We start from the raw sequence: 27,066 nt of genomic DNA on the forward strand, positions 1-27,066 counted from the left end.
GAACTAAGAATTTATCAAAAGCCATTTATCGACAACCCTTGGGGAAAAGTCTTATCATTGATTGACACTATACAATAATTGATTGGACACTCTGATAATGGATTGCACATACTTATAAAGTAACTATATTCATTAAGATCTGTTATAGTGCCAGGCTAATGTAAATAGTGTACATAGTTAAGATGCTATGTATAAATACTATGGAATTCATTCAAATGTATTTGAAAAATAAAATAATATTTTGAGGAAAAAAAGAATTACATGAATGTATCTGTTTTCCATTATTGACTGTCTGCATCCTGTCTGCAGGTGCTCAATGGCTGCCTTGCTAACCACTGCACAATATCACTTGGCAGCGTTACGAGATGGAAAGCAAAAATTCCACAATATAGCTTTTTTGACCTTTACACTTTTACAGACACCTGGATTTGTTCTGTCTGATTCTTGTGTGGGTCATTAGTCCTGGTTTGCACACTGCCAAGTGTCATGCAAACAAGATAAGCAGAGCCAAACTTGACATTCATGTTCTCTCTTTCCCATGTTTGCGTTAAGCCGCATACCTCTCAAACATTGGCAAAAGAAAAATAAAAAATAAATAAAATGGAAAAATAAAGGATTCAGTTTATAGTACTGAAATCTTTATTTAGGAATGAAAGGAGAGGGGGCATGGACAATGTTACCTGAGAGTCACAGACTGCTCTGGCAACTGCGATTGAATGTAACATACTGGCATGGTGTTAATGATCAGATTTCTATTGCTAGTGTTTTAAAGTTAAAAGCTCTAGGAAGATGAGCTTGTGTTTGTATATATTTATATTTATATACAAATTTAATATAAAACATTTTTAAGATGTTTTGAAAGTTTTTTCTGCTATAACTAGCTTTGGTATATTCAGGACATATGGTGTATGAATTAGAAGCTCTGATTGGTTGTTCCTTGGGGGGGTGTATCGGCTATTCTTGGATGTGAGGAATGAGGTAATTTAAATTCAGGATGTTGAATCATAATTTTATTTGATGAAGTTTCTCAATGAAAGGGACAAAAGCATTTATTTTTATGATTTTATCACTTTGTATTATATAAATAAAAAAAGTGTTTTTCGATGGGTTATTGTATAAATAGTGGTTGCTTGAAATGTGGTATCCACAGTTTACTGGAATAACCATTTCCTTGGTTTGTGGGATTTTTATTGGTATTGTTAGCGTGTGTTAAAAGGGAAAAAGTAGTTGAAATGAAAACAATCTATAAAATAAACACTACAAAATGTTTGTTGGTACAAATTAAATATTTTTAGATAGGTCTGGATTTGAAATCTCACTCTGATGAACCTTCAGAACACAGTGAGGGTGCCTTGTCCTTCTTTGCCACAAAATCTGCTTTGCAGCAAGGAATTGAAATCATTCTACAAACAACTACAGCATCCAAAGTACTAACAAGCCATTTGACAGTTATTTGTACATGTATTAGCATATATTAATTTTGGTTGTGGTGCACTGAGTGATCACACAACCATTTATGACTATTGCTTGCAAAAATGTACCTCTGTCTTACTTCTCTCTGTTTGTTGCTAATTCTTGTTTTATCTGACCAGTAATCCGAGACATGTAGTCTGTAAGGCATTCTATATTGTTGTCCTTAAAATGTGCAAGGGTATTAAATGGCAATAATATACAGTTGTCAACAGATGATGGGGAGGTTGGATGTTAATGAACAGAACCTGTGAATTGTGCACTGCTTACTTACATTTCCAACCTTGATAAAATTACTTCTACACTTTGTAAGTTTATCCTGACACACCCACTGGAGGTAGGGCAGTCTGCATTGCTGTTGTGTTTTCCTGCTCCTACTAGAAATCATTCACAGTTGCAATCTATTAGCAACAAACACTGAGGGAGTGTCTGAACTATGATTACATCTGTACATGGAGCTAAGTATTTTGTGATTCAACAGTTTTAACAAGTTCACACCTCATTTGCATCTTCACTATGCTCACAGCCCTAAATCTATACCATAAAAAGGCAACCATGTAGCTAGGGAACTTGAAGGTGAGGAGACTTATTTATGTGGAGAACACAGAATAGGCTATTACTGTGGGATATATCTGCACAGAAGACTATTGACCTAGAGAAGATATGCTTGCATTTTTCAGCTATATACTCCATATACTGAAATGTCATTAAGAAACATCTGTTTAATATTATATAATATATTGATTAGCAAATTATGGCATGGGCATGTTTGTCAGGGCATTTCACATGTATACATGACTGGCAATAGCTTAAAATCATAGGATCATAGGATAATAGGAGATTACTAGGCTATTGACCCAGAGATCATTTCAAGCCTAGCCGGTTTGTCCCAATGTAATACTATAAAAATGTTAGTTAATACCGAGGATTGCATTTAGTGATGGCTGCCCATGTCTAGGAGGGTTGTGGACACTATCCCTCATAAGAATTTATGATGACCCATCCACTTGTCCATATTTCTCTTGAACAGTGTTATAGAGGTGCTCTCTTTCACAGGAATAGGTAGCCTATTCCAAAGATATGGCAGTCACTGTTTAATAAACCTGTCTCTCCAGCATGTCCTATTTAAGTAGCAGGCCATATTTAGGTCCCTAGAATGGATAGCCCTAGTATTGTTTGATTTATGGATATGCAGCAAGTTCATTAGGTTTGGGTCTGAGATTGCTCTCTAGACCAATCATAAGTCTCCCCTAAGAAGTTTATATGATATAGAGTATAGTGACAGGTACTTTAGTCGGTCAGTATAAGGCACATGCTAAAGTCCCTTGATCTTCTTTGTTAGAAACCTCTGAGGTCTGTTCTGTGTTAAATCTGTACACATGCTTCAGGGACAGGTCATTTGATAGCACTTTTAACATTTCACTGATGGTTTGCTAGCAAAATGTGTCATTTGCCTGTTCTTTGGGCAGGGGGCAACACTGCATTCTGTTTTGGTACAAACAATGATATGTTGCTATTCTTACTCCCCTTGTTTTGCATCCAGCTTTGCTTTGTGTGTGAATGTAATATGTTGTAACCACACAATTCCTGATGTTCATATTTCAAATATATTGACTGTCTTATGTTTCTCCAGTGGGCAATAGTGAAATACTACCTTTTCGGTTTTATCTGGTAACAGGAATTTTTTAGTTATGTGATGCACATGTGTATTATCCTTCTATTGTGTTTTAGATAACATAGGACTGTGGCACATTCATGTCTCAATCCCCAACCCCCCCCCCCCTTCAGTGACCCTGAGAATCAGGTCATTGTGGAAGCTTTTAGGTAACATGGTGCCTTTCTGCTTGAGAGAGGATGTGGAGATATGTCAGACAGAATGCAAATTTGGCAGCGGATAGTTGCTGATGTGAATGCAGTAATTGGCCACAACAGGACATATGATCTGGTGCGCAATACAGCCACTGACATGATCTTATCTGCACAGAGGAGAGCAGCTGCATTGACCCATGATTGGATGGGTACCAGGTGGGTCTGCTACAAAGCCACCACTAACAACAAATTAGGAGTTTTTGCTCACTGTCAGGGATGTAAACAGCTCCCAAAAACATGCAGAGCATGTTCTTGACATTGGTGCTACTGTTTCAAGGACAGCAAGTATGTCCCAAGAGGACCTTCCAGGTAGGCTTATGTATCTCAATTGTTAAATACTCTTGTATAGTAAAATATTTACAGCAATATGTTAGTTTTATTTAACAATAAATTAGTTGTGGGGACTGTAGACTGGTACAGTCAATAACACATTCTGTTTGATTACACATGGGTTTAGGTTGGACTTGTCATTCAAGTTCTTGTTGAAAGTATAGTTAATGGACATATAAAGGGCAACAAAAGTTTTATCTTCCGTGTTACTGTTAATTGTGATGATGCTGTCCTTAACTTTTGCTTAACTTCTTCCAGGACCATCTCACATGGGAAGCATAGCATTAACTGCATGTGGTAAGCCAAACGTATTCCTTGTCAGTGATGATGAACAGTTAAAAGAAATGCTTATAACTTATATCCATATGTGTGATGTGTGTGTCAGGACTGTTGTGTGTATTGCTGTACTGTATGTATTAGTGGCATCACTGTTAGCTTATTAGCATCCAGTTCACTATAGTAGTGCTAGTTGCTATTAATTTATTTCCTGTGTTTCTTGTTTATCACAGGTGATCCTGATAGTGGAAGTGTACAACCCTTGCCACCTGATGTCAGAGTATTGGCAGACTCTGATCATGATGGTGGCCAAACAGAGCCACAGTCAGGGGATGTAAATGTTGAATCTGACACTGAGTTTGACATTCAGCTATCCCCTGTAATTGTATCAGACACAGCCAATAGGCTAACACCAACCCATTCCAATGAGACCTCAAATATTGGACAGGTGGAAGGTGAGGCATTCGATCAGGAAAGTGTGGTTACTGCAGCTTCAGTGCCTGTTGACTCTGGCCATAGCTAAAGTGTGAGCAAGGTGCCATTCATGAAGGTTGCTAGGGGTACTCAAAGAATGCCTTCTGTCCATCCTACATCTGATCCAGTTGTGTTTTCCTGAGCCACTCAACATATGTTTAGGGTCATTATGGAGGCACAGCCATGTTCCCATAGGTCATCTAGAGAACTGCTTGTTGTATATGTGACAATGGCTGACATGCCTGACTGCCTGCACTGTGTTGCTGATTCAATGGATTAGATGAATGGCAAATTGGAATGGGCAGTGTCTGTGATGGAACATTTGCTGGGAGGGGGACAGCATCCTTGTAGGTGCATGTCAACCACATCATCTGCTTAACTGATGTGGCCATGCCAATTCATGCTGACAGAGACATTACTTCCATTGCTCCATCAGTGGTTGAGGTGTCCTCACCCAGATGTGGCAGGCCATGAGGTTGTGGTCCTGGGTGTGCTTGTGAGGAGATCTCACCCAGCAGATATCAGTCATGCTCAGGTAGCAGCAGTGCATCTGACTGTGGGTGTGGACATGCCATTGCAGCTCCTGACAGAGACAGTGCTCATGGTCAGGTATGACAACAATGAAATGTCACCTCTACTATACAGAGATCATACCTATCTGACATACCAAGACATAAAGCTAGCACACAGCTTGGCTGTGTTCATGCAGACACTCACACAACAACTTCACCTGGAGAACCTATACAGACATCTACACAATAGTTACATGCTCCAGTCATGAAGCTTAAAGCTCATTTTGTCTGCCTGCTTCTCTTTCTTATTCACACACACTCACCAACCTTTTATGTTAGCCTAGGCTTCCTACCCCTCACACACACAACACCCCATGCAAGTGCTGATAACTGTGCCATATCCCTGTTTTCTGTCTTTTGGATTCAGGGATACTTAACATTTGTCATGACGCTTAGTGGTGAATAGCTGACTTAGTGCTTAATATATCTGCATTTGTGATATTGATCTGGTAATTCTATCTTTGACTTATATTGGTAATAGAAAGTTAGACAGTTGATTGAAGTCTGAAACTGAAATGTTTCCCATAACTTTCTAACGCCTCTCTTTAATGATCTTGCAGTACAAAAGTATGGTGCTAAACTGAGTACATTCAGTGACCCATCAGTACTTAAGCCTACTACTTGATAATGGACACATATAAATCACATAAGCCTCTGTCGTCACATGTTTAACTAATTTCTGTACAAATCTCCCACCTTTTACTTGCTTACATTACCAAGTAACAGCATGCAATTATATGCCATTCATCCATATTATTAAACATTGCACTTCAAGTTCAACACTAACCTTGTAAATCCAGCGCTTCTAAGTGTTTAACTCAGGGCTGACTATCTAATGCTAGGAGTACACAACCATTACATGGGTAGGTAAAGGCTGTGACTGTTGCCTGGGATCAATGTTACTATATGCACGTGCGGAAGAGGAAGGTTTTAGCCCCTTAGGTGGTAAGTGAGCATGCTATGCATTGCCTCAGCCAATGCAAGGACATATTGAGCCCAACTACATTTGCCTACACCACCAGCAGCTGCTGGATCCCCCTCTGACTCCTTCCCCCCATGTGGTTGTGGTAACCTTGCCCTTCGTGGTGGGATGTGTGCCTCTTTGCCTTGTTGATCCTGCTGAAGCTGTTTTCTTAGGATGAAGTTGTGTACCTTGGCACATACAGTGAATATTTCAGTACATGTACCTGGATTGTACTGCAGGACTCCCCCCGATTCATCTAGGCACCAGGACCATGACTTCATCAGCCCAAACACACACTCTATGATATTTCTTGTTTAAGCATGTGCCTCATCATGGAGTTCTTTATTGGGTGTGTATATTTCTGATGAGTGTCATCAGCCACAGTTCCAGTGCATAAATTGCGGCCTCCATAAATGACCTTGTTGGATATCCTCCCTAGTGAACATCTGATAGAGTTGGGAGGTGTGCCAGATATGTGAGTTGTGGTAACTGCCTGGGTTGCCAGCATACATGTTCAAGATGACTCTTGTGGCATTACACATGACTTGACAGTTAATAGAGTGGAAGCCTTTTCTATTTGTGTAGAGCCTACCCTTTTCCCAAGGTGGTACCTTAATTTCTATATGTGTGCAATCTATGGCATCCAGTACTTCAAGGTAGTGTGCTACAGGGTAGATCTCCTGCATATATGTGGCCCTGTCCTCAGGAGGATAGGAAAAATATATGTGTCCACTGGCATGTTAGAGCATAGCATTCAGGAATTGATGGAGGATCCTGGATGCTGATGCCTGTGATACCACCAGCATGTCCCCTGTTGGTCTTTGAAAGGTTCCTGTAGCTAAAATGCTAAGTGCTACATATACCTTTGTCTCCACTGGTATGAGTTCCTCTCAATTTGCCCTGCATTTGTAGAGTTAATGTAGTTGTGTCTCTATCCACCCTGTAGCTCTCTACAATTTCCATATCATGTAGATTGTGATAAGTTAAATGGGGTCTGAAAACTATTCTCCTTCTTGGCCTTGGTCTATTAATAGTCGCAGCAGCATAGGCTTCAGCCTGTTGCACATACATATGAATTAAAGCAACAGCAACCCCTAACATTGTTTCTGTGTAAACTCCTTTCTGTGGCTGTATTCCAATAGGTTTTGGAATTCACAGGAAAAAACAGCACTGAGTCCATATGGTTGCTTTATAGCTTGTTGAATAACTCTTCCATCCTAAATTGGTTGCTTAGCATACAATTCAGCTGCTGATGCTATAATTAGCATGACATGATGTTTACCATATTTGTCATCTGTGTACACTGTGTAGAGATACTTACTGAATCTAAAACAATGTGTTACCATGTGCTCACCATGCTGCTAACACAGTGTAAATGGATCATGTAGGCTTTATTGAATCTGGCCAACTGTCTTGTGGGATAAACAAGTCAGTCACAAACTTTTCAGTGAAGTAATTATTTGTGGGGCAGTAAAACTGTCCCAGTACTTGCAGCACTGTGTCACATTACTGGATCATTTTTTGAATGAATTTTCTCTATTATGTAATCCTGTGTGCTGAATGAATCTAATCAAAAACAATATCATTCACCTTCTAGTGAAATCTACATTCAAATATATTTTAATTATATAAAATTGCTCATTCCTTTCCTGCCTACAAAACTACCTGAAACAATGTCAATAACTAACTAAATAAATAAATAGATATGCATGATCAAACTGACGTATGTCAAACACAACAGTTAAGACAAAAATAAGATTCATCTGCAAAAGACTGAATTAAAGAAATATTGAACATGTGAAAGATTGAAAAAATAAAGCAGATTATTTTCCCAGTCTTTACACTAACTCCACACAATAACACTATACTCCAATTTGTCTGCATAAAGGCAATGTTACGAAATATTTTTTTTTTTTGTAAGGTAAGGTAAGGTGTGGTGTTAGAGTTAAGGCAGAGGCAAGTTAAGGTTAACATGCATTACTGAGGTGGGCCCCTGCACAAGACAAACTAATACATACAACACATACTACAAATGTAAATTCTAACCCCACACCTAACCACAACCATAACTAAAAAATCCACACATTAAAATGCAAACACACAACACCTATACCCTTCCTAATCCTTACCCTAACTCTAACACCCAAACACACACACCTACACACTATATCCCCCTCCCAATACCAACTCACCTGTTTAAAATGGTGCTTTGAGATATCAGATGCTCAAGTATCTGAATGTTCGAAAATCACAGCCACCCACAGTATTTGTCAACCAAAACAATGTTCAACAAAATACAAGGGAACCACAAATACATACATAGCTACATACATGCATATATGTATAAATAAACAAAACTCACCAGCAACATGGCTCCCATTTCCAAACTAACACTATAGCATGTACTTCTAGACTGAAGTAAGGGTCAGTTTTTCAATTCAAGGTCATTCATAACAAAAAACATAAACAGTGCAACTGGTGGACACATTAATGAGACAAAATATTATATCCCTAAGGAAATTAATGCATTTTCTTCAAAAAATAAGCACTAAAAATGAAATCTGAGTCATGTCCTATGTCCCTAGAAACATAAAACTCATAAAGTAATTCTGAAAGCAGTGGAGCTAATCGATAATTGTAACATATATAGTAGTATATTTACAGTCACGTGTGTGCAAAAAAGAGTGCTGGATACAAAATTAGACCTGTGCACCCATATCTGTTCTGAACATCAAAGGTACACTGCAGTGTGTGAAACTGAAAATTAAATATTAAATAGCAGTTAAATAGCAGATGCACAGAAGTGCCAGTCAGAAAGTTATGGATAAAGGCATACACACACACGCACACACACACACACACACACACATATATATATATATATATATATATATATATATAGATATATAGATATATATATATATATATATATATATATATATATATATATATATATATATATATATATATAGATAGATATATATAGATATATATAGATATATATATATACATACATACATGATCCTTTTCTTAGGGGAATTTATAGACATTTTTGTACTTGTTTATTTGCAGATTTGGATATCTTTAACAGGATGTCATTTGGCATTTTGACAACAAATGGAGACATCAAGTAATGTAATTGTAAAATGGTAATTGTTGAAACTTCAAAATCACAAACAGAGGTCCAAGTCCACAAATGGTAGCAAATAGTTTATTCACCAATAGAATGTGCGCTTTCGTCTTGAATAACAAGACTTCATCAGATCAGATGGAGACATACCAAACTGAATTTTGCCCTTGTAGACTGAATATTAAATGCTATGTCCAATTTCCTTCATTAGTTGAAAACTCCTGGAAACTTCATGACTATATGCAGCATATGCAGCATTAGGCCTAGGAATATATATATATATATATATATATATATATATATATATATATATATATATATAAAACAGCTCAAAAAGTACAATTTAAATATACAAATATGACCAGATCATGCATAAAACTACAATTATGAAAACAGTTATATACAAACATAATGACATACTGTATAACAGTTAAGGTGTACTTTCCTGCATATTTTAATCCTTCTATAATTAACACAGAGATAAATAATGAGGTTCAAAACTATATGAAATTGAAGTTTGATATGTCTCTACTGTATATATATGTATGAATTGACAATGAGAATGTCATAGACCAGATAAGTAGCATTGGTTTACTTCATATAGCACAGCATACAATTTAAATTCTGTTTCATCAGATGAATATCCTGCTTTCTAATAGATATATTGCAAACTGAAATGCCATCAGCTGGTTTCTGTCAATTACAGATCCTTCTGCATTGAACAATTTTTCACAGTACTGGAAAACCAGTGTGGAAATAAATTTTCAAAATTTCAATTCCAAATCAGTACAATTCCTTATCATAACCTTTTGCTGGCTTATACTATTCTAAATGGCTACGCATCTTATTATATATCAGAAAGACTTTACAAAATAAATGCACTATATTTTGTTTTTAAATCTGCACATGGGTTAGGATACATAAATATGCAAAAAAAAAACTTTCCAACTATCCCACTTACATGTATCAAAATACCCTACCTGCCTGTAATAAAATGATGATTTTTGTCTTAGAAATAAAACAGGATATATATATATATATATATATATATATATATATATATATATATATATATATACATATATATACAAGCAAATTATAAAATGGAAGAAAGAAATTACTTTATTCTTATAAGAAGTCTAATTTTGTCTATCTTAATAAGAAGTCTCATTTTATCTATCTTAAAAACTATCTTAAAACACAGTAAAGCAAACCACAAATGATCTTAATGGAACCCATAGGAAGTTCAGAGTTGAATGTGAACTTAAAATAGCTATTAAAATAAAAAAAGCTGCACAGCTTTTTTTACCAATATCTGGATATCAAGAACTAACATTCTGCAATGTTCAGAGCTAGTCCACAATAATACTGCTCTCTGTGGCCCACAGAAAATAGCTAATATCATAACTGATAAATTTATTGCTCATTTTACTTCACACACAGTTATTGCTATTCCACAAATTCAGCAGTTCAGCCACTTATTGTTAATTCCTATGGAACAAGTCCTCTAAGCTCTCTCAAAAACTAAAAACACTTCATTCATTAGCCTGGATAACATTCCAGTTTGATGATTATCAGACCCAAATATGACACATCTGAACCACTCCTTAATCCCTTTTTGTCTAAGCCTCTCTTCTAGTTCCATTCCTATAATATGAAGTACAGTAATTGCAATCCCACTACATAAGAGTGGTCCAGCCACAGATCCTGTATTAGCCATACAAGAATAACTATGGAATGTATTATTTCTGTCTTAATTAATCTGGATAGTGAAAATATTTTAACCCTGGACCCTCATTTTTTCAGCTTTGAAAAAGGTAGGTGTTGCCTTATTAGCCTCATGAATTTCTTTCAAAAAAATATCTAAACAATAGATAGTGATTACAAAGGGTACACAACATACTTGGACTTGACCAAGTCATTGACATTATTGCCTAAGCAAGCATTATTAGCAGACTTGTAAATGTGAATATATATATATATATATATATATATATATATATATATATATATATATATATATATATATATATATATATATACACATATCATTATATTGTGCAGTAGATAGCTAATTCAGCTAACTGTCTGTCTGAAACAATTCAAGAAGTTAGATTTACAAATTTCACTTTGGAAAAAACAAGAAAAATGTCAATGAGTTCCAGAGGAATCTGAGTTAGGTCACCTCTTATTTAACACTTTTTCGATTTGCTGGCCAACACTCCTGTCCTATGGATGTATATATGTGTTTGCAGATCAGATGGCTATACATTGCGTGCAACTGAATCTTTCATTTTATTTATTTATCTTTTGTTAACTGGGTTAGTCCATCTGGGCAGGTGGCCCATTTTCAGTGGAGAACCGAGGGAAAAGGATTCCACATAAACAAAAAATAACAACAACAAAGTTACATTACAAGTAATATGAATATGAATACATAACAACATAAATTCATGAAATAATCTAAATTATCAATGGATAAAATTCAGCAAAAAGAACAGCTGAAAAATACTAGAGGTAGAAACATGGAGTAAAAATATGGATTTACAACAGGACATCAGAAAAAAATAAGCCCCAAAAACATCTTTAATGAATAAACTAAGTTGCTTGAGAGGAAGAAGTATTAAATAGAAGGGTTGAAGAAGAGGAGTGGGAGGAATGTTTGGGACAGTCAAGAGAGTGAAAGAAAACAGTTATGAGAATAGATGGGGGATCTGGGAAGTATAGTAGCTAAGGAAGTGAAAAGATGAGATGTAAGTATAGTATTGCTCAGCAACATAGCTAAGGTATCACAGTACTAGTTATTATAAAGTTATATTAAAGTAAGGAGAGGAGAAGTCCTATAGTCTAATGATTGGGGAAATATATGTTAGATAGGGTGGTGACAGGTGCAGGAGGGAGAGTTAGCAAGGTAGTTTTTCAATTCTTTTTTGAAATGTATCTAAGATTGGATATAATTTTGTTCCAAGTTTGAGATATGGAACATTTATAAAGTAATCTGCCTATTGTTTTGTTAGGCTTGTTAGTGTCAAGTAGCAGATGGTCAGCTTGATGAAGAGATCATGAAGGTTTGTAAAGATAAAAGATAAGATTGTTGGATAAGAATTTTTTGTTTCTATACAGTAACCTGAGTATTTGATTGTTTTTTGATGGATTGTTGGATATAATGGTCACATTTCAGTTGATTGACAGTTGTAATTCTAGAAGTTTGGTATGGGAGCCAGCATGAATGATGGTGTTATCTAGGGAAGTAAGACTGAAGGAAGGCTTAAGGTTGGACATAAATTTTAGAAGAAAAAGAAAACAAACTTAGTTTTCTTTGGTTGGCTGTTGATTAACCAGTGTTCAATGGTGTTAAAAGAAGTCTGTGTAAAGGAGTGAAGGTCAGTAGGGCTGATGCAGAGGGTAATAAGTGTAGAATCATCAGCATATTTGATCAGTGATGAGAAACAGCAGGGGGAGCATAGATTCTTAGTAAAAATATTAAAGAGAAGGGGGCATAGAATGGATCCTTAGGGGACACCTGTTTAGATAGGTACAAAAGGTGAGCAGGAGGTCTTCTATCTAACAGATTGCAGTCTGTTGTTAAGATAACTAGATAACCAGAGAGTACTGGATGTGGAGAAGTTGAGTTCAGTTAGTTTATTAAGGAGCTTAAGAGTGTGTGATGGTGTTAAATGCTTTAGAGAGGTCACGGAATAGACATGACCCCAGTTTATTATTATCTCTTACCTCTGCTATAGTCTGGGTGAAGGATAGAAGGGCTATGGATGTGCTGTGATGTGACCTAAATCCATGTTGAGAAGGGGTGTGGAGGTTTTCTTGAAGTAGATATTTAAGAAGTTGTCTGTGAATGCATTTCTTTAGAATTTTTGAGAGAGGAGAGAGGATTGCTATACATTGGAAATTAGAAGGGTTGGACTTACATCCATTGTGTAGTAGAATTTTATAAAAGGATTTCCAAATTTCCAGGACTGAGGATTCTTTGATAGAACAGTTGATAAGGATTGAGATGGGATATACTATAGAACTGGCTGCAAGTTTGAGAAACTGGGGGTGTAGGTCGTCAAAGGAAGGAGAACATAGTTTAAGTTTCAGAAAAAGGGATTTTATATAGGTAGTAGAAACAGGTTTCAGGGAGAAGGCTGTCTTGAGGCAGGTGGTGGACAGGTGGGGGTTGTGATTGGTTATTGTTGGGCTGGAAGTTAAGATTCAATCAAGAATGGAGCTGGAGTTTTTATTGATGTGGGTAGAAGTAGAAATAAGTTGACTAAAATCAAAAAGGTTAATACTAAGGCTAGGAGAGTGGGGGAAGAGTTTATTCCAATCAATATTGATGACACCTAGTATGATTGTCTCATATGATAGATGTTGGGAGATCTAGGATAAAATAGATTCAGTAACTGGAATATTGTTACCAGGAAGTATACAGATAGATGCTATGGCAATTTATTTGTATGGATTCAGGTAACAGTTGCGAAATATAAGGGGAGAAGTCAGGAAGGGATAGGGAGATGGGGAGAGGTTAAGCTGTTCTGAGTACATGACAGCAACACCTTCCCCTTATTTGGAAAGTCTGTCTTGCCAGAAAATGTTATAGTCAGGGGGTAGAATTTCTGCATTTGTGATATGAGGTTTGAGCTAGGATTCTGAGAGAGTTAAGATGTGGGGAGAGTTGTGGGTAACCAAAGCATGTAATTCTGTTATTTTGTTTGGAAGACTTTGTAGGTTTATGGAGTGGATAGACAGGTGTTTATTTGGAGAGGTGGAGAACTGGTGCACGATATGTGAGGTGGAGGTGGTAGAGTTGGAGGAAGAGGATGGACCAGAATTGGGGTGGATGTCCCCATCTGGTAGCAGTGTTATAGGCAGCAAATTAGGTATAGAGAAATACAAGTAGTAAGTAGTGGGTTTGAACTTATGTTTAGGGGAAGAGAGAGAAAGATTGAAATGGTTTAATTTGTGAAACTGAATATAGGAGGTATTGTACAGAGAAAGGGAAATAGGAAAATGCAGGATTATATTGTAGGAGGATATTACTTGGGTAAGAGTGGGTGATAGTAGAAGGTACAGTAGACTACTGTGATAAGATAATAACCCGGAGAGGAGGAACAGAATGGGAGTTAAGCGGAAATACACTAGCATGCTGTTATTTTATGTGGTTGCATTACTGATATGAGGAGAGTGGAGTTCTTGATTGTAGGGAAAGTTTGTAAGAAAGTTAAGAAGGTAAGGAGGAGCAATAGGTAAGAGGAGGAAGAAGAAAGATTAAGTGATGAAAATCAGGGTAGATCAGAGGTGGAGAGAGGGAAATTGATTTGTGCTATAGATCTAAAAGGAAGTGGGAGGAGTGGGAGGAGTGGGCAGTAGGGAATGGAGAGGAAAGTTGGGGAGGAATTAGTTATCATGGGTAGGGATATATAATTATTGGATAATTAGAGTGAGGGGAGGGCCGTTACATGGAGGTTAGAGTATAAATTTAAAGTATTTAGGGGTGGGTGGAAATGGGGGTAGGTAGTGGAGCACAGTGAGTTTGAGTGGTCAAGGGTGAAAGCAACGGGCTACACCTGGATGGAGCTGACCACAAAAAAAAAAAAAAACATCTGTGGTTGCAATGCAGGTCAGACAGGGGTGGCTTTAGAGTTTGGAAAATAAGATGAAGAGAGATATGTGAGAGGAAATATTTTGAGAAGCGCTTCTAATTTTCTATTTCTATTTTGAGAAGTCCTAAGCAGGAAAAATGTAACAGGAGCAGACTTTAGGGGTGAAGTATTGGGTTACATGAAATAGTATCCAGAAAGCTGAGACCAGCTACACACAGAAAGGATAGGAAAAAGGTTTTAGTTAAGTATGAAAAAAGACAGAGTGAGTAGAATGTATTGGGTCTATATTATCTAATTGAAGAGGCATTACAGCAAATGCCTCTTCAACCACCCTTAAAGAGCAAACTGCCAATTACGTGAATGGCCAAATCAGAGATATTTTTCCTAGGGAAAAAAATTGCTGATCCGGCCAGAAATTAAACATCACTAAGAACACCCCCCCCCCCCAATGTGGGGGGCTTGGACCCCCAAACCCCATTAACTAAATATACCAACTCCTGGTGATCACACTAGAGTGGAGAAATGCTGATTTGGCCATTCGCGTAACTGCCGCTTTGCTCTTTAAGGTTTGATGAAGAAGCATTCATTGTAATGCCTCTTTGATTTAGATACTATAGACCAAATATTTGAGGAACAGATAGATTGTGAAAGAGACAGGTAAATAAGAAGATAGGTGGAGCGCAACAGCTTACCCTAAGATGTTGGATAGGCAAGCAGACTATTTTATCATGGGGTGTATGCCAGGGAGAGAGAGGGGGGTTATAGGGAGGAAGATATCTGGGAGTTCTTTTGGTGTGCTAGGACCATTTTTATTGTATTTCATTTATTTATTTTATTTTTTTAACAAAAATTATGCAGTCTGTATTAGGAAATTAACATACATTAAACTTTAGTGATTGGTTGGTTGACGAGCCTCAGGTATCCAGATGTTCAGCAAACATCTTGGAGTACAGGTTATGGTAGAGTTAGCTAGGTTAACTTTTTTGGAGTACTAATCAGTGAAGTAGCTGGTTGGCAAGGTGATAAGAAGGAGCTTGTACATTACACTTTAGTGACAGGTTGGTTGGCGAGCTTCAGGTATCCAGATGTTCAGCAAAGTTCTTAGAGTGCAGATTTTGGTGGCTTTAGCTTGGTTAAATTTTAGGAGTGCTAGGTGGTAAAGTAAGTGGTTGACAAGGTGGTAAGAATGAGCTTGTACATTAAACTTTAATGACTAGTTGGCTGGCAAGCTTCAGGTATCCAGATGTATAGAAAAGTTCTTGGAGTGCAGGTCATGGTGGAATTAGCTGGGTTAAATTTCTGGGAGCACTAGGCAGTGAAGTAGGTGGTTGGAAAGATGGTAAGAAGCAGCTTGTACCTTACAGCTAGTATGCTTCCTTATAGACTAATACAATCAAAAAGCCAATAATGGCAGGGCTACACTACCTTCACAGCTGATGCATGTCTTACTAGAAATACAGGCAAAGTAGCAAACATTACATGGAAGGCAAAGGCTACATCACCAGAATCATGATAAATGCTATTGATGAGGTTGACAGGGACAGGGCTAGGGAATTGTTTAAGATCGGATAGACCATCCTAACAATTGGCAAAAAAGAAAATTGTCTGATATTAGGTGTGAAAAATGTAGTATAGTTAATTTTGTGATAAAAATATGTTGCTTACTATACAGCTGACATGCCCATGCCTCTCAACTGCTGAAAATGTTCTTCAATGTTTCTGATATTGCCTTATATTTTTGCTCTGTTTGTTGTCAAATGTTTGTAAGCCACTGAGGATCACAGTTAGAAAATATTGACAGATGTTATACTTCTTGCTGTTCATAAAATGTGCAATGCTGCAAAATCTGTTGTTCTATTAACTTTTTTTAAATTAACTAGAGTGATATTCAAATATTGACCCTGAATTTAGTACTTTGTCCCTCCACCACATTTTTGAGCAAATGTTGAGTGCTACAGACACACCTATCAGTCAGACATTGTCATAACACAGCTACGCACTGTTATTGATAACTGCATATTTTTTGACCACCATTTCCTCTAAAGTAGTTTAGAAAGCATTCTATCTGGCTCATCTCATTTCTAAAGCATTTCTTTTAAATCCAAAGAAATCAGTGATCAATTTCCACTTTACTTTTGTCTCACAGACCCATTTTGGAATATAATGCCCATTTTGGCTTGTTTTTATATAAACATATCACTCAACCTGAGAGACATCAGAGATTGCTAACTAAACAAGGCTTTGTTTGGGATACAAACAAATTTGGCCCACATCTAACTGTAGATGGGTTATCTACCAGGCTAAAATATCTGAGCTTTGGCTGGCTAAGATCTACCTGTAGTCAACTGGACGTATAAGCAAATTTAATTACACTTTTATCTGCACTTTTTCATATAGTACTGCATTTTATTTATTTTTTTCATTAAATATTAATCAAATTGAAATTTGTGGTCTCTGTGTCTCTACAGTTAGTTCTCCACCCTCCCTCCCTGTTCTTGTTTTGGTATTAATCTTGTTGGCTTTGAAACTGCCCACCCCTCTTGCAAATTTGTATTTGGATACTCCTTCTCGGCCCATCTCATTTGCTCACTCAACTGAGTGCAGTGACATCATATTCTGATTTCAGGTACTCCTACTAGTCCCATCTCTTCAGCTGTATCCACTGTGTACAAAGAGAGCATTTGGCAATTACAACCCCTGTAGCCTCTTAATCCTGCTCTGTTCCCTCCCTCAAAAAAAAAAAAAAAAAAAAAATATATATATATATATATATATATATATATATATATATATATATATATATAGGAATATATATATACTTTATTCAGCTGTTCTTATTGTAACTGTCTTAGTTTGCTGTTCTGCATGCTGTTATCTGTTTAGTCACTCTTACTATGCACTTATTACTGCTTGTTAGTAGCCTTCTAATTTATTGCCTTCTGCACTTTTTAGTCATTTGTTAATTTAATTGCATTTATTTAAACTGTATTTGCCATACTATTGCTACACACTCAAGCGTGCTATCCTGCACTGCATTTGAATTGTATGTACTGCTGTTTTAGCTGCTTTTATGTAAAAAAATAAATAAATAAATAAAATTCTAAGTTTGTTTCTTGTCTTTCCTGTAACTAGTCTATTCCAGATACAGACTTGCTGTATCCAGGACTATTGGTAAGCTTCTGAGCCCCCGAAAACTTTCTGTGTTGGAGGGAAGACTTAGAGCTTATCAGTGGGAGCGGTAAGTACTAGGTAGCCTATGTACCACAAGAGGAGTGTTTTTATTGCCCAGAAATTGTAGTTTATTGACCATTTATGCAGTTTTTCCATCTCTTTCAACTTTCTGGTTTAAAAGCCCCAATTTGCGCTTGTTTCCTACCTTTCCTGTAACTAGTCTAGTCCAGATACAGATTTGCTGAATCCAGGACTGTTGGCAAGCTTCTGAGCCCCCCAAGCCTTTCTGTGTTGGAGGGAAGCCTTCTAGCTTAGCAGTGGGAGGGGTAAGCACTAGGTAGCCTATCTATCACAAGAGGAGTGGTTCCTGGCCCAGAAATTGTAGCTTATTGGCCGTTTGGGCAGTTTTTTTCATCTCTTTCAACTTTCTGGTTTAAAAGCCCATGTTTACGCTTGTTCCCCACCTTTCCAGTAACTTGTGTAGTCCAGGTACAGATTTGCTGTGTTTAGGACTGCTTGTAAGCTTCTGAGCCTGCCAAGCCTTTCTGTGTTGGAGGGAAGCTTTCTAGCTTATCACTGGGAGTAGTAAGTACTAGGTAGCCTATCTACCACAAGAGGAGTGGTTTTTGGCCCAGAAATTGTAGTTTATTGACCATTTTGGCAGTTTCTCCATCTCTTTCAACTTTCTGGTTTAAAAGCCCACATCTACACTTGTTTCCAGCCTTTCCTGTAACTAATCTAGTCCAGATACAGATTTGCTGTATCCAGGACTGTTTGTAAACTTTTGAGAAGTGCCAAAGTCTGTTCTTCAATGTTTCCCTTAGATCTGCTAGTTCTCTCCTCTCCTGCACTTTTACTAGCTTGTTAGTTTAGCACTTTACCAGACTTCTTGTAGCAATTATTGTAGTACACAAAAGTGCTATCAGCACTAAATGTTCTACAAGAAAACAGCTCCAGTACTTATTAATGCCCACCTCTCCAGGCATGTCTAAAGGTCAGTTCTCTGTGCTTTCCCCTATTAACCTGGTGAACTTGGGCATCCTGAGGCAAAGTTGCAACTGCCTCATGTACACTGACACTTATATATACAAACTGGAAGCCACACACTCTCAAGCCAAGACCAGAATAGCTGGTCAAGAGGAGAAGGTCAACATTTGCATCACACCACATGAAACACATAGCCCTCCAGAACACACACTGACATTACCTTCACATAAAAATACAAACCATACATCCACCTTCATGGAGGCTCTCAATAAAAATCTAACCAAACAGCAGAGACATCCAAGGCAGAAATGCACTCGACCACCACAACACAACACTAATCATGAGACACATAACTCTCCTAAACAATGTGCCACTCAACCAAAGTCCCTGAGGCAAAACAGCATGCCCAACACTCTAGTCATAGGTGACTCGATAGTGAGGCACACTGATGTCCCACTCAGTAGGTTGAATAAGGAGAAAGTAACAGTCAGCTGCCTGTCAGTAACCAGGATCCACCACATAATGCACGCACTCAAGTCCCCTCAACAACAGGTACAAATAGGACAATGTCATTGTACATGTGGGTGTAAATGACCTGAGAAGTACCTCCCTGGACTACATGAAACGAGACATGGAAGTGACTTTTTCAGTCGGTGTTCCAAAGACCAAATTACCACTGTAACAGCTACAAAAAAATGCAATTTGAGGGTCATGCTGTTCAACCCAAGAAGTCTAAATCCCAAAATGCACTCACTTGAAGTACTCCTTAAAATGGAGAACATCAGCTTTGTGCTGTAACAGTGACCTGGTTCAAGGCAGCAGAAAGCAACCCTGCACTACCAGGCTACAACTCATTCCACACCTTTTGGCCCCAGAACTTGGACTGAAGCCTCAAAGGTGGTGGTGTTTCCATATTCATAAAGGATGCGCACACCACCAGACTGGTAGCCCAACATAATGCATCTGGGATACTTCGGGGATCGCTAACATTGGGTAAAATTGCAATTCAGGTCATAGCATGCTATAGGTCTCCAACCATGTCCCAAGATTCACAGTCCACATTCTTAAGCACCGTGGAGAATATTAGAGTCCAACCTAACATTTTCATACCGGGTGACTTCAACTACCCATCCATTAACTGGGAAAACTACTCATGTACCAATACACTTGCCCAATGCTTTCTGGAATTCATTAATTCCAATGTCCTGGACCAACTCATTCTTACTCCCACTAGAGGTAGCAACATCATTGCCCTGGTCATTACTAACATTGCTCTACACCAATAGTCAACTCCTCCCTGGTTAGATCCGATCACAAGCTAATCACTTTGGAAATACACATCCCTCCCACCCCCTCAACAAATATAACCAGCATGAAAAACTTCTCCAAAGCTAACTTTGGGCTCCTAAAAACAGGGGTAGCTAACTTCATGGCACCCATGCATATGGAGAATAGTTGCATGACCACCACATCATATACCAATGCACTGTATGAATATGTACACAAGTGCATGGCTCTCGCCATACCCAATAGAACCAAGATGCTCTCCTCAAAAAAAGGAAGCCAATCTGGTGGTCCCCTGCCATAAAGAAACTCTACAACAGAAGGAGGAAACTGATGCGGAACAAGGTGAAGTCCCTTGACTGGAAAAATTCCCTTATCAGCCTCAGCAAAAGGTTGAGATCCCTCATCAAATCATCTAAAGCTAGCTATGAAAACAGAATTTCAGCAGGTAGTAAAGACAACCACAAGGCCTTCTATAGTTATGTAAAGAATCTCCATGGCAATACCCAGATTTGTTCTGAGCTACTCCATAATGGTATCTCCTATACCGAGCCAACAGATATTGCAAATATACTGGTGAACAGGTTCAGTGCAAATATACTGGTGAACAGATTCACCTCCAAAGGAGATTGCCAGGCACCCAGCATTACTGCTGCACAGGTTAAAACAGCACTGTCCAAGGCCAAGAATACAGCTTCTATGGGACCTGACAGTATCCCTGCCTGTGTTCTACATGAACTGCAGAGTGAACTGGCAGCTCACCTGTGTGCCCTGTTCAATCATAGCCTCAACTCAGGCTTTGTCCCTACTGAATGGCGCACTACTACAGTCATCCATCTCCACAAAGGAGGAGCGAATACAGACCCCAGGAACTATCGCCCCATTATAGGTTCATAGGTTCATAGGTTGGTACTAGGCTATCAGCCATAGGGCCTATACAAGCCTAGCCATAACAATTCCCTGGCTATTTCTTCCAACACTATTTACTTCCCTGGACCCCTGTCTAGCAGGGCGACTGACGTGATCCCCGGTGTGAATTTCCTTTCTCCCATCCAATCGTGAAGGTTCCTTTTGAAGAGGGCCAAAGAGGTACTCTGCTTGACATGTATGGGCAATATATTCCAGAATCTGGGGAGTCTCTGGGTCAGAAACCTATCCCTCCAGCATGTTTTGTTTATTGTGATGACAAGGTTTAGATCCCTGGAGCGTGTGGCTCTGAGGGATTGGGATTTTTTTAAGTGTAGCATGTCCAACAGCTCTGGATTTGACATGGCCTTGTATGTTAAGCAGAGATCGCCTCTGAGTAGACGATATGCGACAGAGTATAGCTGGAGTTTTTTAAGGCTGTCAGCGTAGGGCATCTGCTTTAGGCCTGTGATTCTTTTAGTGAGGTATTTCTGCGGCCTTTCCAATTGTTGCAGATGTCTTGAGAGGTACATACCAAATGGCAGTAACTCACGGAAAGTGAAGAACAGCAAATAACCAAATCCAAAAACACCCATAAAGGCAATAATTCAACTGCAGCAGTATAAAAATAAGAACAGGTTTAATTCCAAAAACGAATCCTTTGACACGGAACAAAACACAATAAAGACAAGCGCTTTCGCCTGGACAATTCCAGGCTTTATCAAGTCAGAATAAAAAACATCAGGAGGAACACTTTTTAAATAGTTTGCGCTCCTGAGTCACATGCTCATCTAATTGTTGAATTAAAAACTAATACATCACAGCTGATAGGACTTGAATCTTTGATTAAATACATACATCCTAGTCTTTTGTGGCGTATTGCTAAGAATCTAATTCTTTACATGTAGTTGTACAAAAACTACTTTCTATTTACATCTGTTAAATCATATGCGATTTAGCAAATTATAAAACCATTGTATGTTTAAAAACGCTAAATTTCATACAAAAATACCTAAAATTATGTAAAACATCATTATATATAAACTATCCAACAACAAAACAGTGTATCAACAACAATATTGACCATTTAAAAAGTACCATATCAACTTATGATGGGGAATGTCATGTTACCAACTATAATCTGGCTCTTCTAAGTTTAAGAACTGGGCCTATGCTTATTGTCTCGTTCATACCAGGTATGCTACTCGCTTCGAGCCTAAGCTGCCAGATCAATTCCCTGAATTCCAGGGTAGATTCCCAATCACCACCTCTAATATTGGGGTGAACTTGTTCAAGCACCATAAAGGCGAGCTTAAAGTTGGGGCAAGTAAGGAAGTGTTTATAGAAAGCATTGCTATCCTTCATTTTGCCTATGTCATAAGTATGTTCATATATTCGCTTCCTGAGCTCCCTTTCCATTTTTCCTATGTAAAACACGCCACAGGTGAGACAGTAACCAATATAAACAACACCTTTCGTGTTGCAAGTGTAGTGCCCATGTGGTTTCAGGTTGATTCTATGCTCTTTTATGTATATATGGTTACTGTTGATGATGAGTGGGCACTGTTTACACATACCACATTTAAAGGTGCCATTCCTATGTTGAGTTGTCATGGGGATAGTATGGTGTCTTTGTTCAAACAGCTCCTTTAAATTGCGGCCCCTTTTCCTAACAAAAGTTGGTTTTTTGGGGATCAAGTTCTTAAGCTCATCATTGGTTTCTAATACAAACCAAAATTTATTGATTGTGTTCTCAATCTCCCTAGAGTTCTCCAAAAAAGTGTAAATAAAATTACTGCAGTTCTCTAGTGCATGTGTGTTGGGGGTCCTTAAAGTAGGGATACAAATATTATTGTTCCCAAATAATGGTGTATATAGCGAATCCCTTTTACTAAGAATCTCATGGGTAAGGTTATTTACCAAGTCATCTGGGTAACCCCTCTCTGTAAACATCACTCTAAGATTATTTGCTTCTGTAATAAAGTCAGACAGCCTGCTACACATACGAGATGCTCTAATGAGTAAGCCCTTGAGTATTCCTTTTTTTTGATGAAATGGGTGCTGACTGTCAAAGTGTAACAGAGAGTTGGAAAATGAGGGTTTTCTATAGACCTTGGAATATAGTTCCAATGATTGGGTATCCCGAAGGATTGCTACATCCAAGTAATGAAGTTCTTTCTCACTGATGTCATAGGTAAAAGTTAAAAAATCAGTTGTAGAGTTTATGTATTCGAGAAACCCTGTGACTTGTTCTCTTGTACCGTCCCAAATGATGCAAATGTCATCTAGGTAACGGCAGTAAAAAGTAATGTGTTGTGCCCAAGAAGATTGAAAAATGTATAACTGTTCCCATCTATGTAATACCGCGTTTGCATACACAGTGGCGCAAGAAGCACCCATGGCAACTCCCTTAGTTTGCTTAAACAATTCCCCATTAAAAAACACAAAGCTGTTGTTGAGAACAATATTTAACATGTCAGAGGTTAGATTAATGAGATTACTGCTAAGCCTGGTTTCATGCTTTAAAAAATCAGTAAACCACTCAACCCCAATGCTGTGAGGAATACTGGGAAATAACTCCTTAATATCCACAATGATCATTAATGAAGTGGTGGGACATTTTACTTTGGGAAACTGTCTGAGGAACTCCCAGGAGTCTTTAACCACATGTGTCATAGCCGGGGTGTATTGTTTGGTGATGAAGTCGATGAATTTAGATATTGGTTCCGTTACTCCACCTATCAGCTGTGATGTATTAGTTTTTAATTCAACAATTAGATGAGCATGTGACTCAGGAGCGCAAACTATTTAAAAAGTGTTCCTCCTGATGTTTTTTATTCTGACTTGATAAAGCCTGGAATTGTCCAGGCGAAAGCACTTGTCTTTATTGTGTTTTGTTCCGTGTCAAAGGATTTGTTTTTGGAATTAAACCTGTTCTTATTTTTATACTGCTGCAGTTGAATTATTGCCTTTACGGGTGTTTTTGGATTTGGTTATTTACATACCAAATGGGGCATTATATTCTATAATGGTTCTAATGAGGGATAAGTACAGTGGGACAATGACCTCCTTTTTTCTGGATGAAAAGCCCTTAGTGATGAGGTGTGCCACATAGAAGGATTTCCTGACTGTTGTGGCGATGTGGTTATCGAAGGTGAGACCACTGTCCCCCTGTGTCCCTAAGTCTCTTATCACACTTTCGGTGTTTAGTGTACTGCCACCCATATGGTAATTCATGGATACATGTTTTTTCCCAAAGGGGATAAATATACATTTCTTGGCATTGAGCTTGAGCCCATGGCTCTGGCACCAAGCATCTGCTTCTGTAAGGCCCTTTTGTAGAGTATCCACATCATTTGGGGATTAAATAATGGCTCCCAGTTTGCAGTCATCTGCGAACTTTGTTAGCCAGAGTCCCTTAGTAGAAAACCAAAAAAAAAAAAAAAGTACTTTGTTTTAAAACATATTTATAGAAACCCCAGAGGCGGTGACATCGAGAATATCACAGAGAGACATGAACAGAAGTGGATTCTGAAACTTAATGCTGAAAAGTATCCTGGTTTGAATGCTACTACTTCCTTGGTTCCTTTCTTAAAGGCAAAACATCTTAAGCATTAAGATTAGTTTTCAAAGTTAGTTTATGTACTTAACTAGCTTTTAGTTTCCAGGTATTCTATTTAACTTTTTGCTGACTAGTATTTTTCCATGTTTTATTATGAATTTAGAAGTTATTTAAGTGCTTTCTTATGTATAGTTTTTGAATTTTTCTTGTACAATGTTTTTAAGCAATGCTTTTATTAGTTTGAGCATGAGGCTTAATTGTTTTTAACTGCTGCTTAATCATTGTGTGATATTTATTGATTAATTGGCATTTTAGATATCTATTTAAACCTGTGCATTTTTTACTGTGGTGTCTGATGAAGCAACTTCGGTTGTGAAAGCGCTTACCACCTTGTACTTTGTTGTGATTAAACATTTTGCTGTGTGTTATCTTGGTGCATTTCTTACTTTTTACTCAGAGTCCCTTAGCGTTAGCCTGTACTTCAGAGAAGTAGATGCCAAACAAAAGTGGTTCCAGGACTGAACCCTGAGGTACTCCACTTGTCACTTGTCTGGAGCTGTATTTGGAGTTGGCTACTTTTACAATGTGGGTTCTATCAGTAAGCCAGTTAGCAACCCATTGGGTGACATAAGGATTAATGCCCAGCTTAGTAAGTTTATCTATGATTCCAGAATGGGGGATGGTGTAAAAGGCCTTGGCAAGGTTCAGATAGGCTGCTTGGAACACCTTACCCTTGTCCATGGCTCTGGTGACTGATTCAAAGAAGTCAATCAGGTTCAGGAGACAAGATCGGCCCTTCACGAACCCAAACTGGGTGGGGTCCAGTGTTTGAAGGTTGCCAATGTCTTTGTTTATAAGTTCCATGATATTATGCTCCATGGCCTTGCAGATAAGGCTTGTCAGACTGATGGGATGGTAGTTTCCAGGATCCAAGGTGGATCCCCCCTTGTAGAGTGGGATAACTGTAGCTCTGCGCCACTCAGTGGGAATTAAACCTGAGGTGAGGCTATGATTAAACATGACACTTAGGTGAGGTGCCAGTTCATATTATAATTCATGTAGTACACAGCCTGGGATGTCATCTGGTCCCATGGATGCTGTATTCTTAGCTTTGGAGACTGCGTTTTTTACCTGTGTGGCCGTTATTACCAGAATTTGGCAATCTTCCGGTATTGAGATGGGCCATTTAGGGGGTGAGAAGGGAGTGAAGTTGGCACTGAATCGATCTGCCAGGATATTGTCAATATCCTTGGGATCAGTATATTTAATGCCATTCTGTTTTAGCTCAGAGCAGATCTGAGCATTGCAATTTAGATTCTTGACATAGTTATAGAATGCCTTGTGGATGTCTTTGGAATCTTTGGCAATTTTATTTTCGTAACTAGCTTTGGAGGATTTTATGAGGGATCTCAGTTTCTTACTGAGGCTGGTAAGGGAGTTTTTTGCATCCTGGGATTTTCCTCTTTTCTGCAACAGTTTCTTCCTTTTGTTGTAAAGTTTGTTTATGGCAGGGGACCACCAGATTGGCTTCCTTTTTTTGGATGAGAGCATCTTGGTTCTATTTGGGATGGCACAATTCATGCATGAGTGGATGTGCTCATACAGTGCCTTAGTGTAGGATTCAGCAGTTGAACTTTTGGTTCCTGTCTGCATGGGTGTCATGAAGTTTGTCACTTCTGACTTGAGTAGCATGAAGTTGGCTTTGGAGAAGTTTTTTATGGAGGTTTCCTTACTGGGGGGTGGGGGTGGGATGTGGATGTTAAGGGTGATTAGCTTATGGTCAGACCTGACTAACGAGGGTGTGACCATAGGTGTGGAGCATCGATTTTCCATGTTGGCAATGACCAGGTCTAGGATATTGGAGCCCCTGGTGGGACTATGGATTAGCTGATCCAGGGCGTTGGAATTTATAAATTCCAAGAACCGTTAGGCAAAGGTGTTGGTACATGAGTAGTTTTCCCAGTTAATGGCAGGGTAGTTAAAATCACCCAGTATTAGAGTGTTTGGTTCCTGAAAAGTCTGATATTGCAAAGCTATGGAACACATCATCATGGACCTAATAAACAAGGATATAGGGAATCTCCAACTCTGGATCCTACACAGTTTGGTTTTGTGAAGGGTAAATCATGCCTGCTCAACTTGGTTGACTTCTTTGAGTCAGTCACCAGAGCTGTGGATGAAGGTAAGGTGGTTCATACAGCTTACCTTGATCTGGCCAAAGCCTTTGATACCATTCCCCACTCAGGAATCACGGAAAAACTTGCTAAGCTAGGCAACAACCCCTATATCACTAGGTGGGTTGCAAACTGGCTCACAGATAGAACCCACAGTGTGAATGTAGCTGACTCCAAGTCAGGCTGCCGAACAATCACAAGTGAAGTCCCACAGGGTTTGGTCCTGGGTCTTCTCCTGTTTGGTATCTACTTCTCTAAAGTCCAGGCCAACATGAAGGGACTCTGGCTGACAAG

Source organism: Protopterus annectens, chromosome 1.part2 (genome assembly GCF_019279795.1).
Source record: "Protopterus annectens isolate FY-2018-M chromosome 1.part2, PAN1.0, whole genome shotgun sequence".
NCBI classification, from domain to species: Eukaryota; Metazoa; Chordata; order Ceratodontiformes; family Protopteridae; genus Protopterus; species Protopterus annectens.